At 29.7% G+C, this 11480-nt stretch overlaps 1 long non-coding RNA gene across 1 annotated transcript in view; it reads right to left on the bottom strand.

Annotated features, from left to right (window-relative positions):
* Nucleotides 1-10552, bottom strand: part of LOC119611099 — a 73214-nt gene extending 62662 nt beyond the window's left edge. The window contains exon 1 of the long non-coding RNA XR_005232039.1: nt 10500-10552. This is a non-coding gene — a long non-coding RNA (uncharacterized LOC119611099). The remainder of the gene's footprint in view (nt 1-10499) is intronic.
* Between the last annotated feature and the right edge of the window lie 928 nt (nt 10553-11480).

Below are 11480 nucleotides of genomic sequence, written 5' to 3'. Positions count from 1 at the left end.
GTTAAAAGCTTTTAAGTAAAATTAGTCAATAATTAATATTAATCATACGCACCCAATCACAAAAAACTTATTTTTAAATAACTCTTAAACGGTTGCAAATATGTCTATAAAATTTGGTGGAACGATAAATAACAAAACAAGCTTCTTATTTGTAAACAATTAAGCTCTCAAATTTAGATTTCTTTTAACAAATTTTCGATTTTATTAATATTTAAATTTAAAATATACAAAAATTAATAAACTGTTATAATTTACCTTTAAAGAAATTTATTTAAAATGCTCTTAAGTTAAACAACTAGTTAAATAACAAATTGCCACTAATTAATTATAACATTTAGCAAATCTTTTTTCCCAAAAATAAAAAAATATTTCTATTCATAAAAATTCCACATCTGTTTCATATTCATTGTCTAAATAATCAATTTAGCATTTGAACAAAAAAGAAATATTAATAACTTGTTCAATATTTCCAACAAAAAGAGCTTTACCTAGAAATCCTATATATAAGTTCATAAATATCTTTGTATTTTAAGCCACAAAAAAGCGTTCCAACTTTTGTATTCCGAATAAATTAGTTTAATTCTCAAGGTCGTTGCTGAAATAATAATAATACTTTTATGTTTTTAATCTTCTTTTTTTTTGAGGGGAGCTTAAGCTTTCTTATTATGCTGACCATAAATTATATTTATGGTCAAGAGACGTTTTTTTGTTAGAATTTGTTACCATTTATTATCTGGTCATTTGTTCTTTTGTTGGTTATTAATTTTGTTTTTTGGGCTTTTGTTTGCTTTTGCTTTTTGTGTGTGTGTTTTTTTTTTCAACGGAAATATATGAAAATGAAAGTTTATAATTTGAATTTAATATGCCAACGTTTTTTTAAATAATTCTTTTGATAACTATTTTTTTATCAATTTATGAGTTCTGCTATAAATTTCTAATCTTGGCGCTTTTTTCTATAAAAACGTGTCCGAGATAATAATGTGAATGAAAATATCTCAAGTTTGTTAAAAATGTATAAAAGTTTATATTTGTATACTTTAATTTTAAATTTTAATCAGCAGATAATTTTTTTAGTCTATATTTCTGTCTATAGTCTACCGACTAATCTATAAACTATAGTCTGCGTTATAGCCTAGTCCAGAGTATAGTCTATAGTCTGGACTATAGTATAGTCTATAGACTGGACTATAGTCTAGTCTATAGACTGGACTACAGTCTAGTCTATCGTATGGACTAGAGTCTATAGTCTGGAATATAGTATTGTCTATAGTCTGGACTATAGTCTAGTCTATAGTCTGGGCTATAGTCTAGTCCATAGTATGGACTAGAGTCTAGTCTATAGTCTAGAATATAGTATTGTCTATAGTCTAGTCTATAGTCTGGACTATAGTCTACAGTGTGGACTATAGTCTAGTCTACAGTGTGGACTATAGTCTAGTCTATAGTCTGGACTATAGTCTAGTCTATAGTCTGGGCTATAGTCTAGTCCATAGTATGGACTAGAGTCTAGTCTATAGTCTGGACTACAGTCTAGTCTATAATCTGGACTATAGTCTACAGTGTGGACTATAGTCTAGTCTACAGTGTGGACTATAGTCTAGTCTATAGTTTGGACTATAGTCTAGTCTAAAGTCTGGATTATAGTCTACTTTATAGTCTGGACTATAGTCTTGTCTAAAGTCTGGTCTATAGTCTTGTCTAAAGTCTGGTCTATAGTCTAGTATATAGTCTGGACTATAGTCTAGTCTATAGTCTGGTCTATAGTCTGGAACATATTTTAGTATACACTGTGGACTATAGTCTAGTCTATAGTCTGGCTTATAGTCTAGTCTATAGTCTGGACTATAGTCTATAGTCTGGATTATAGTTTAGTCTATAGTCTGAACTATAGTCTAGTCTATAGTCTGGACTATGGTATAGTCTATAGTCTTGACTATAGTCTAGACTTTAGTATGGGCTATGGTCTAGTCTATAGTGTAGTCTATAGTCTAGTCTATAGTGTAGTCTACAGTCTAGTCTATAGTCTAGTCTATAGTCTAGTCTATAGTCTAGTCTATAGTCTAGTCTATAGTCTAGTCTAGTCTATAGTCTAGTCTATAGTCTAGTCTATAGTCTAGTCTATATTCTAGTCTATAGTCTAGTCTATATTCTAGTCTATTAGTCTAGTCTAGTCTATATTCTAGTCTATAGTCTAGTCTATATTCTAGTCTATAGTCTAGTCTATATTCTAGTCTATTGTCTAGTCTATAGTCTAGTCTATAGTCTAGTCTATAGTCTAGTCTTTTTTTTTTTTTTGCGCAGGAGTTGTGGAATCTTCAAAAGATGTATTCAACCCGTGTTGAAAAACATGCACGACTCGCCTAAGCGTCTACGTACAAAACCACACCCCCTTCCGTCCCAAAACCCGGCGGGGCTGCCAGTCTATAGTCTAGTCTACAGTCTAGTCTATAGTATAGTCTATAGTATAGTCTATAATCTAGTCTATAGTCTAGTCTATAGTCTACAGTCTTGTGTAGTCTATAGTCTAGTCCATAGTCTAGTCTATAGTATAGTCTAGTCTATAGTCTAATCTATAATTTACTATTTAGTCTGTATAGGGTAGTCTATGGTCTAGTCTATAGTCTAGTCTATAGTCTAGTATATAGTCTAGTCTATAGTCTAGTTTAAAGCCTAGTCTATATTCTGGTCTATAGTCTAGTCTATAGTCAAGTCTATACTCTAGTCTATAGTCTAGTCTAAAGCCTAGTCTATAGCCTAGTCTCTATTCTAGTCTATAGTCTAGTCTATACTCTAGTCTATAGTCTAGTCTATAGTCTAGTCTATAGTCTAGTCTATAGTCTAGTCTATAGTCTAGCCTACAGTCTAGTCTATAGTCTTGTCTAGTCTACAGTCTAGTGTAGTCTATAATCTAGTCTAGTCCATAGTGTAGTCTATAGTATAGTCTAGTCTATAGTCTAATCTATAATTAACTATATAGTCTGTATAGTCTAGTCTATGGTCTAGTCTATAATCTAGTGTATAGTCTACAGTCTTGTGTAGTCTATAGTCTAGTCTATAGTCTAATCTATAATTTACTATATAGTCTAGTCTACAGTCTAGTGTAGACTAGTCTCTAGTCTACTCTATAGTTTAATCTATAGTTTAGTCTATAGACTATTCTATAATCCAGTCTATAGTCTAGTCTGTAGTCTAGTCTATAGTCTAGTGTATAGTCTAGTCTATAGTCTAGTGTATAGTCTAGTCTATAGTCTAGTCTATTGTCTAGTCTATAGTCTAGGGTATTGTCTAGTCTACAGCCTAGTCTATAGTCTAGTCTACAGCCTAGTCTATAGTCTAGTTTATAGTCTAGTCTATAGTCTAGTCTATAATCTAGTCTATAGTCTAGTTTATAGTCTAGTCTATAGTCTAGTCTATAGTCTTGTCTATAGTCTAGTATACAGCCTAGTCTATAGTCTAGTCTATAGTCTAGTCTATATTCTAGTCTATAGTCTAGTCTATAGTCTAGTCTAGTCTATAGTCTAGTTTATAGTCTAGTCTATAGTCTATGCTATAGTCTAGTATATAGTCTAGTCTATTGTCTAGTCTATAGTCTAGTGAGTAGTCTAGTCTATAGTCTAGACTATAGTCTTGTCTATAGAATAGTCTATAGTCTAGTCTATGATCTAGTCTATAGTCTAGTTTATAGTCTAGTATATTGTTTAGTGTGTAATCCAGTCTATAGTCTACTCCGTAGTGTATATTCTAGTCTACTATATTCTAGATTCTGGTCTACAGTCTTGCCTATAGTCTAGTAAATAGTCTAGTCTATAGTCTAGTATATAGTCCAGTCTATAGCCTAGTATATAGTCTAGTCTATTAATTTTTTTCTTTTAATAAACAATAACTTTTATTTTCATTTCAAGGAAACTAAATCCATTCAGTGTTTAACCATTAACAAGTTAAAACTCGGGTGACAATTTTAATTTCCTCATTATTTTATTTTTCCGTAAAAAATTATCTTATTAACCTAAAAGAAATATTACACAATTCTTAATTTAAATATTTATTCATTCCTCCATTCATTAAGTAAAATTACTTTTGAATTAAACACAATTTAATAAAAACAAACATTGTGCTTTTATTTAACTTAAATTTATTTAACAAATATTTACACAAGTTGTTAATTTCTTGGCATGTAGTTTTATACACATTTTTGTTGTATTTTTAGTAACTTAAAATTAAAATGTAAAGAAAATTTAGTGCTGGAAAATTTAACATAATTAAATGAAAAAGTACGCTGTAAACAATTGTAGCATGTCAAAATAAACGTATAAATGCATATGAAAAGATTTTTTGGTAAATTTTGTTTTAATATTTTTAAAATTAACGTTTTTATAAACAAAATTCACAGACCATAAAATATATGTTGGTAATGACTTTAATAATTTTAACGGCACTAAACAACCGAGAAACCAACAGAGCAACAGCTCATAATTTTGCGCATGTTTCCCTTTATGGCACATAGTTACACGAATACGTGTGAAAACAGTTAAGTATACAGCTCTATCTGGGGGAAAACTCCCTGCCCAGCAGGATTGTAAGGTATTGCTTTTAGAGAAGAAGTTGTCTTTTGAACTACAGTAAAGTCTGGAGAACAATATAGTCTAAAATCTCGACTTTATTATAGTGTATAGCCTTAACTGCAATCTAGCCAATAGTCTGGACTATAATCTATATAGTCTAGTCTATAGTCTTGTCTATAGTATAGTCTATAGTCTAGTCTATAATCTAGTCTATAGTTTAGTCTATAGTCTAGTCTATAGTCTAGTCTATAGTCTAGTCTATAGTCTAGTCTACAGTCTAGTCTATAGTCTAGTCTATAGTTTAGTCTATAGTCTGGTCTACAGTCTAGTCTATAATCTAGTCTATAGTCTAGTCTATAGTCTAGTCTATAGTTTAGTCTATAGTCTGGTCTACAGTCTAGTCTATAATCTAGTCTATAGTCTAGTCTATAGTCTAGTCTATAGTCTAGTCTATAGTCTAGTCTATAGTCTAGTCTATAGTCTAGTCTATAGTTTAGTCTATAGTCTGGTCTACAGTCTAGTCTATAATCTAGTCTATAGTCTAGTCTATAGTCTAGTCTATAGTCTAGTCTATAGTCTAGTCTACAGTCTAGTCTATAGTCTAGTCTATAGTCTAGTCTATAGTCCAGTCTATAGTCTAGTCTAGTCTATAGTCTAATCTATAGTCTAGTCTATAGTCTAGTCTATAGTCTAGTCTATAGTCTAGTCTATAGTCTAGTCTATAGTCTAGTCTATAGTCTAGTCTATAGTCTAGTCTATAGTCTAGTCTATAGTCTAGTCTATAGTCTAGTCTATAGTCTAGTCTATAGTCTAGTCTATAGTCTAGTCTATAGTCTAGTCTATAGTCTAGTCTATAGTCTAGTCTATAGTCTAGTCTATAGTCTAGTCTATAGTCTAGTCTAGTCTAGTCTATAGTCTAGTCTATAGTCTAGTCTATAGTCTAGTCTATAGTCTAGTCTATAGTCTAGTCTATAGTCTAGTCTATAGTCTAGTCTATAGTCTAGTCTATAGTCTAGTCTATAGTCTAGTCTATAGTCTAGTCTATAGTCTAGTCTATAGTCTAGTCTATAGTCTAGTCTATAGTCTAGTCTAGTCTAGTCTAGTCTAGTCTAGTCTAGTCTAGTCTAGTCTAGTCTAGTCTAGTCTAGTCTAGTCTAGTCTAGTCTAGTCTAGTCTAGTCTAGTCTAGTCTAGTCTAGTCTATAGTCTAGTCTAGTCTATAGTCTAGTCTAGTCTATAGTCTAGTCTAGTCTAGTCTAGTCTAGTCTATAGTCTAGTCTAGTCTAGTCTAGTCTATAGTCTAGTCTATAGTCTAGTCTATAGTCTAGTCTATAGTCTAGTCTAAAGTCTAGTCTATAGTCAAGTCTATAGTCTACTCTATGTTGTAGTCTATAGTCTACTTTATGTTCTAGTATACAGTCTATTCAATAGTCTAATCTATAGTCTAGTCGATGTTCTAGTCTATAGTCTGGTCTATAGTCTGGTCTACAGTCTAGTCTATAGTGTGCTATAGCTATAGTCCGAACTATATACAAATTAATGATCCGATCTATAGGCTTTAGTACGTCAAAGCTTCCCCCAAAAATGCAGGGCAAAGATTTTTATACAAATTTTATGTAAAAAAAAAAAATAATTTATCATACATTATGGCATAACACGTACACGTGTAGTTGCACGTAGGTGTATGTATGTATATGTAAAGAAAAATATTCAAATATTGAAGCCCCCAAATTCTGTTAAATTCGTTATAATTTCATGTAATATTTTGCTTTATTTTTTTTCGCCTAATAATAAAATTATTTGATTTAATAATTATGCTGTGGATGGCGTAGACAATTTTAAATGGAAATTGTACATGATAAATGTTTTTAATTAAGAAAATTAATTAATTGAAAATACAGATTAAATAAAAAGGTAGGAAGATAGTTAAATAGAAATATAAATAGGAGAGTATTCCGTATTAAACAGTATTCCTGGGGAGGTTTGAATGGGGTCTAGGAGAAATCGTAGGCGGAATTTACTCTGCTTCAATACAATGTATTTGTCTTGCGGTTCAAGTCAATTGTGGGTGAATTTTCACAGAATACATTTTCCCAATTTCCTCTAGGGCCTAAGACAAACAGTTTCATGCCAATATTTTTAACTTAAGGGCAATAATTGCTAATTAATGGTAACGTTTAAAACATTTTTAATTTGATTATAATTTATTCTTCTTTTATGGTTACAGTGTATCTAAAAAAGCATAATAAAACTACTTTAAACCATTCATAAAAAAACTATAAAATAACAATGATTAATGAAGATTTAATGCAGAACCCTAAATGGTGTCAACACCTCACAACAAAAGTCTGAATAAAAAACGTTTTGAATGTTATGAGAAAAAACTTAACAGCTTATAGAACAATAGAATAATAAGTTAAAGAAGATTAATATAAAACAAAATGTAAAGAAATTGTTTAAAACAAAATAAAACATTGTTTTAGCAAATGAAATTGTTGTCTTGAAAAAAATGCTGCTTGAAATACAATTAAACTCTTTATGTTAAACACAATAATTAACAAACTTTTTTTTTTTTCTCCCCAAAAACAGTTCCAATTACTTGGTTAAAACAAATACAGAAAATAGGAAGATAAACCAAATGAAATATTTTACTAATCTGTCAAAGTCTAAAGAACTTATCCAAAAACTAAATAAATAGAAAACATCTTACAAGACACGTGTCAAACCAATTAGCTATTTCAGTTAAATTTCCATTTTGTGATAAAAATTGTAGATGACATCTTTAGAATACTGATTAAATGTTTTAAAATTAATTAATACCTAGGAAACTTTTGAAAATTTAATAGCCCTAAAGACAAATTTCACACATTTCTAAATATCGAATCCAGAAATTTGTGAAAACCAGTTCCGATGGACTCTCCTATCTCTTATATAGTATAGCCACCACTTCTAATTCTAGCTCTTTATATCAATTTCCTCTTCCCTTTCTTTGCCGCTTATTCATTCCATTATTATTAAAAAGCGAAATAATTCTAAACCTCGACTTTATTTATTAAATTACAAAAATTTATTGAAAACGTCAATCATTTGTCATATGAGCATTCAAAATGATTGAAATGTGAGGGTGAAATTGTTGTTTGAAATCCACAAAACAAAAAAAACCCCACTAAAACTAAATAAACTTTTTATAATAAATATGTATATAATTTGTTTACATCGTGTATATCAACCGGAAAAGGTCATTAACATTTTTTTTTTGTAAGTACATACATACATATTTCAAATTTTTTATTTGTTTCATTATTTTTAGACAGTACTAATGATTATATGCCGTTTCGTTTCCACTCTACTCTTCTTAAATAAATGATACAATTTATAATTTGGCAAATGTTATCATTTATAAGTGGGATTCTATAAAGTACCCTATAAATGTATATATAGACTGAGCTATAGTCAAGAATATAGACTGTGCTATAGTCAAGACTATAGACTGATCTATAGTCAAGACTATAGACTAATCTACAGTCAAGACTTTATCCTACGCTATAGTCAAGACTATAGACTAATCTACAGGAAACTCTGTACACTGATATGTAGTCAAGACTACAGACTTATCTATATTCGAGACTAAAGACTGATCTACAGTGAAGACTATAGACTGATCTTTAGTCAAGACCACAGATTGATCTATAGTCCAGACTATAGACTGATTTAAAGTCAAGACTATAGACTGATTTACAGTCAATACTATAGACTAATCTCTAGTCAAGACTGTAGACTAATCTATAGACAAGACAATAGGCTAATCTTTAGTCAAGACTAGACTTATGAATAGTCAAGACTATCTATAGTCTAGACTTACTGATATATAGTCAAGACTATAGACTAATCTATAGTCAAGACTATAGACTAATCTATAGTCATGACTATAGAATAATCTAAAGTCAAGACTATAGACTATTCTATACTCAAGACTATAAACTGATCTATAGTCAAGACTATAAACTGATCTATAGTCAAGACTATAGACTGATCTATAGTCAACACTAATCAATAGTCCAGTCTATAGTCAAGACTGGACTAATCTAAAGTCAAGACTGTAGACTAATCTATAGTCAAGACTATAGACTAATCTATAGTCAAGACTATAGACTAATCTATAGTCAATACTATAGACTATTCTATACTCAAGACTATAAACAGGTCTATAGTCAAGACTATAAACTGATCTATAGTCAAGACTATAAACTGATCTATAGTCAAGACTATAGACTGATCTATAGTCAACACTAATCCATAGTCCAGTCTATAGTCAAGACTATAACTAATCTATAGTCATGACTATAGACTAATCTATAGTCATGACTATAGACTAATCTATAGTCTAGACTTACTGATATATAGTCAAGACTATAGACTAATCTAAAGTCAAGACTATAGACTAATCTAAAGTCAAGACTATAGACCAATCTATAGTCAAGACTATAGACTAATCTATAGTCAAGACTATAAACTGATCTATAATCAAGACTATAGACTAATCTATAGTCAAGAGTATAGACTAATCTATAGTCATGACTATAGAATAATCTAAAGTCAAGACTATAAACAGGTCTATAGTCAAGACTATAAACTGATCTATAGTCAAGACTATAAACTGATCTATAGTCAAGACTATAGACTGATCTATAGTCAATACTAATCCATAGTCCAGTCTATAGTCAAGACTATAGACTAATCTATAGTCAAGACTATAGACTAATCTATAGTCAATACTATAGACTAATCTATAGTCAAGACTATAGACTAATCTATAGTTAAGACTATAGACTAATCTATAGTCAAGATTATAGACTAATCTATAGTCTAGACTTACTGATATATAGTCAAGACTATAGAGTAATCTATAGTCAAGACTATAGACTAATCTATAGTCAAGACTATAGACTAATCTACAGTCAAGACTATAGACTAATCTACAGTCAAGACTATAGACTAATCTATAGTCAAGACTATAGACTAATCTATAGTCAAGACTATATACTATTCTATAAACAAGACTATAGACTAATCTTTAGTCAAGACTATAGACTAATCTATAGTCAAGACTATAGACTAATCTATAATCAAGACTATAGACTAATCTATAGTCAAGACTATAGACTAATCTATAGTCATGTCTATAGAATAATCTACAGTCAAGACTATAGAATAATCTACAGTCAAGACTATAGAATAATCTACAGTCAAGACTATAGACTATTCTATAGTCAAGACTATAGACTAATCTATAATCAAGGCTGTAGACTAATCTATAGTCAAGACTATAGACTAATCTATAGTCATGTCTATAGAATAATCTACAGTCAAGACTATAGAATAATCTACAGTCAAGACTATAGAATAATCTACAGTCAAGACTATAGACTATTCTATAGTCAAGACTATAGACTAATCCATAGTCATGACTATAGACTAATATATAGTCAAGACTAAAAACTAATCTATAGTCAAGACTGAAGTCTAATCTATAGTCAAGACTAGATGCTAATAGATTGATCTATAGTCAAGACTATTGGCTAATCTATAGTCAATATTATAGACTGATCTATAGGCAATACTATAGACTGATCAATAGTTAGGACTATAGACTAATTTATAGTTTTGACTATAGACTAGTATATAGTCAAGACTATAGACTAATCTAATACTCAAGACTATGTATTAACTAATCTATAGTTAAGAATTTAGACTAATCTGTAGTTAGTTATAGAATAGTTAGTTAGAGAATAGTCTATAGTCAAGACTAATCTGTAGCGTAGGCGATAGGCGGGACCATAGTCCAGTTTTTTAACAGCGTAGTAATTAGTAATAAAGTTATATGTATTTTGTAGGGTACTTTTTAATAAAACATTCTTAATATTATAAATATACACACCATATTATACTTGAACTCTCTCGTTAGTTAGATAATGAAAAATCAACCAACCTGAAAGAAAACAGAAAAAGAATTAATATTAGAAAAATTTAGGTTAAAAGAAATAACTAAATAACAATATTATAGCTAATTCTAATAAAAAATTATAATGTTTGAAGAATTGTCCTTTATTTTTTTGTTAAAATTTTTTTCTTTATAAGAAAATTAATTAAAAATTTATAAAAAGTATACAATTTGAAACGGGTTTATATGTAAAGTTGGCCAACAATGTCATACAATTTCGTTGAAAACTGTTTTTTTTTTTCTTATCGAATGTAGGTTTTTCATACGTCAACACCTTTTAAAACAATGACAGCAGAAAACTTTAAACCACAACAGTGTGGGTTGAATGAGCTTTAAGAACAGTAATGGACACTAAAAGAACTAGGAAAACAAATTTTGCATAAAATATCTAAAAGGTATAATTCTTATATCTTGTTACTCTAGTAATAGCTATAAATGCCCTTCACTGTTTTAGACCAACATTAGTCTGGGTTGTCATGTCTTGTATAAGCACCAGCAACAAAAAAACACAATTTATGTAAATTATTACAAGTTTTAAGTTGACAAAAAAAATGTACTTGGGAGTTTGGGGTTCTCTTTAATTTACAAGGGAATTAACATAACTTTTTTCTGAAAAATTTTAATTTTCTTTTAAAATTTCGAAATAATGACAAAGTTTTCCCTTTCTTTTGTTAAAGCAATTAGATGAATAGACGAAAGTAAGATGTTGGAAAGACATTGAAAAGGGATTTTGAAAGTTAAGTTTTGATGCAGTAAGTAAAATTAAAAGTAAATATTATTAAGAGGAATTTCGCTAAATTGTAAAGGCAGTTAAATGAAGTTTAAATTAGGATTAAATATTAATTTAAAAACTGGTACACTTGGGAAATTAATATATTTAGGTACTACTTAACTGTTCTATTGTCCAGACTATTGACT

Source organism: Lucilia sericata, unplaced genomic scaffold (assembly GCF_015586225.1).
Source record: "Lucilia sericata isolate MDLA Ls3-8-SP2 unplaced genomic scaffold, ASM1558622v1 Contig001360F_arrow, whole genome shotgun sequence".
NCBI lineage: Eukaryota > Metazoa > Arthropoda > Insecta > Diptera > Calliphoridae > Lucilia > Lucilia sericata.
This window is presented reverse-complemented; position numbering and strand designations above follow the sequence as displayed.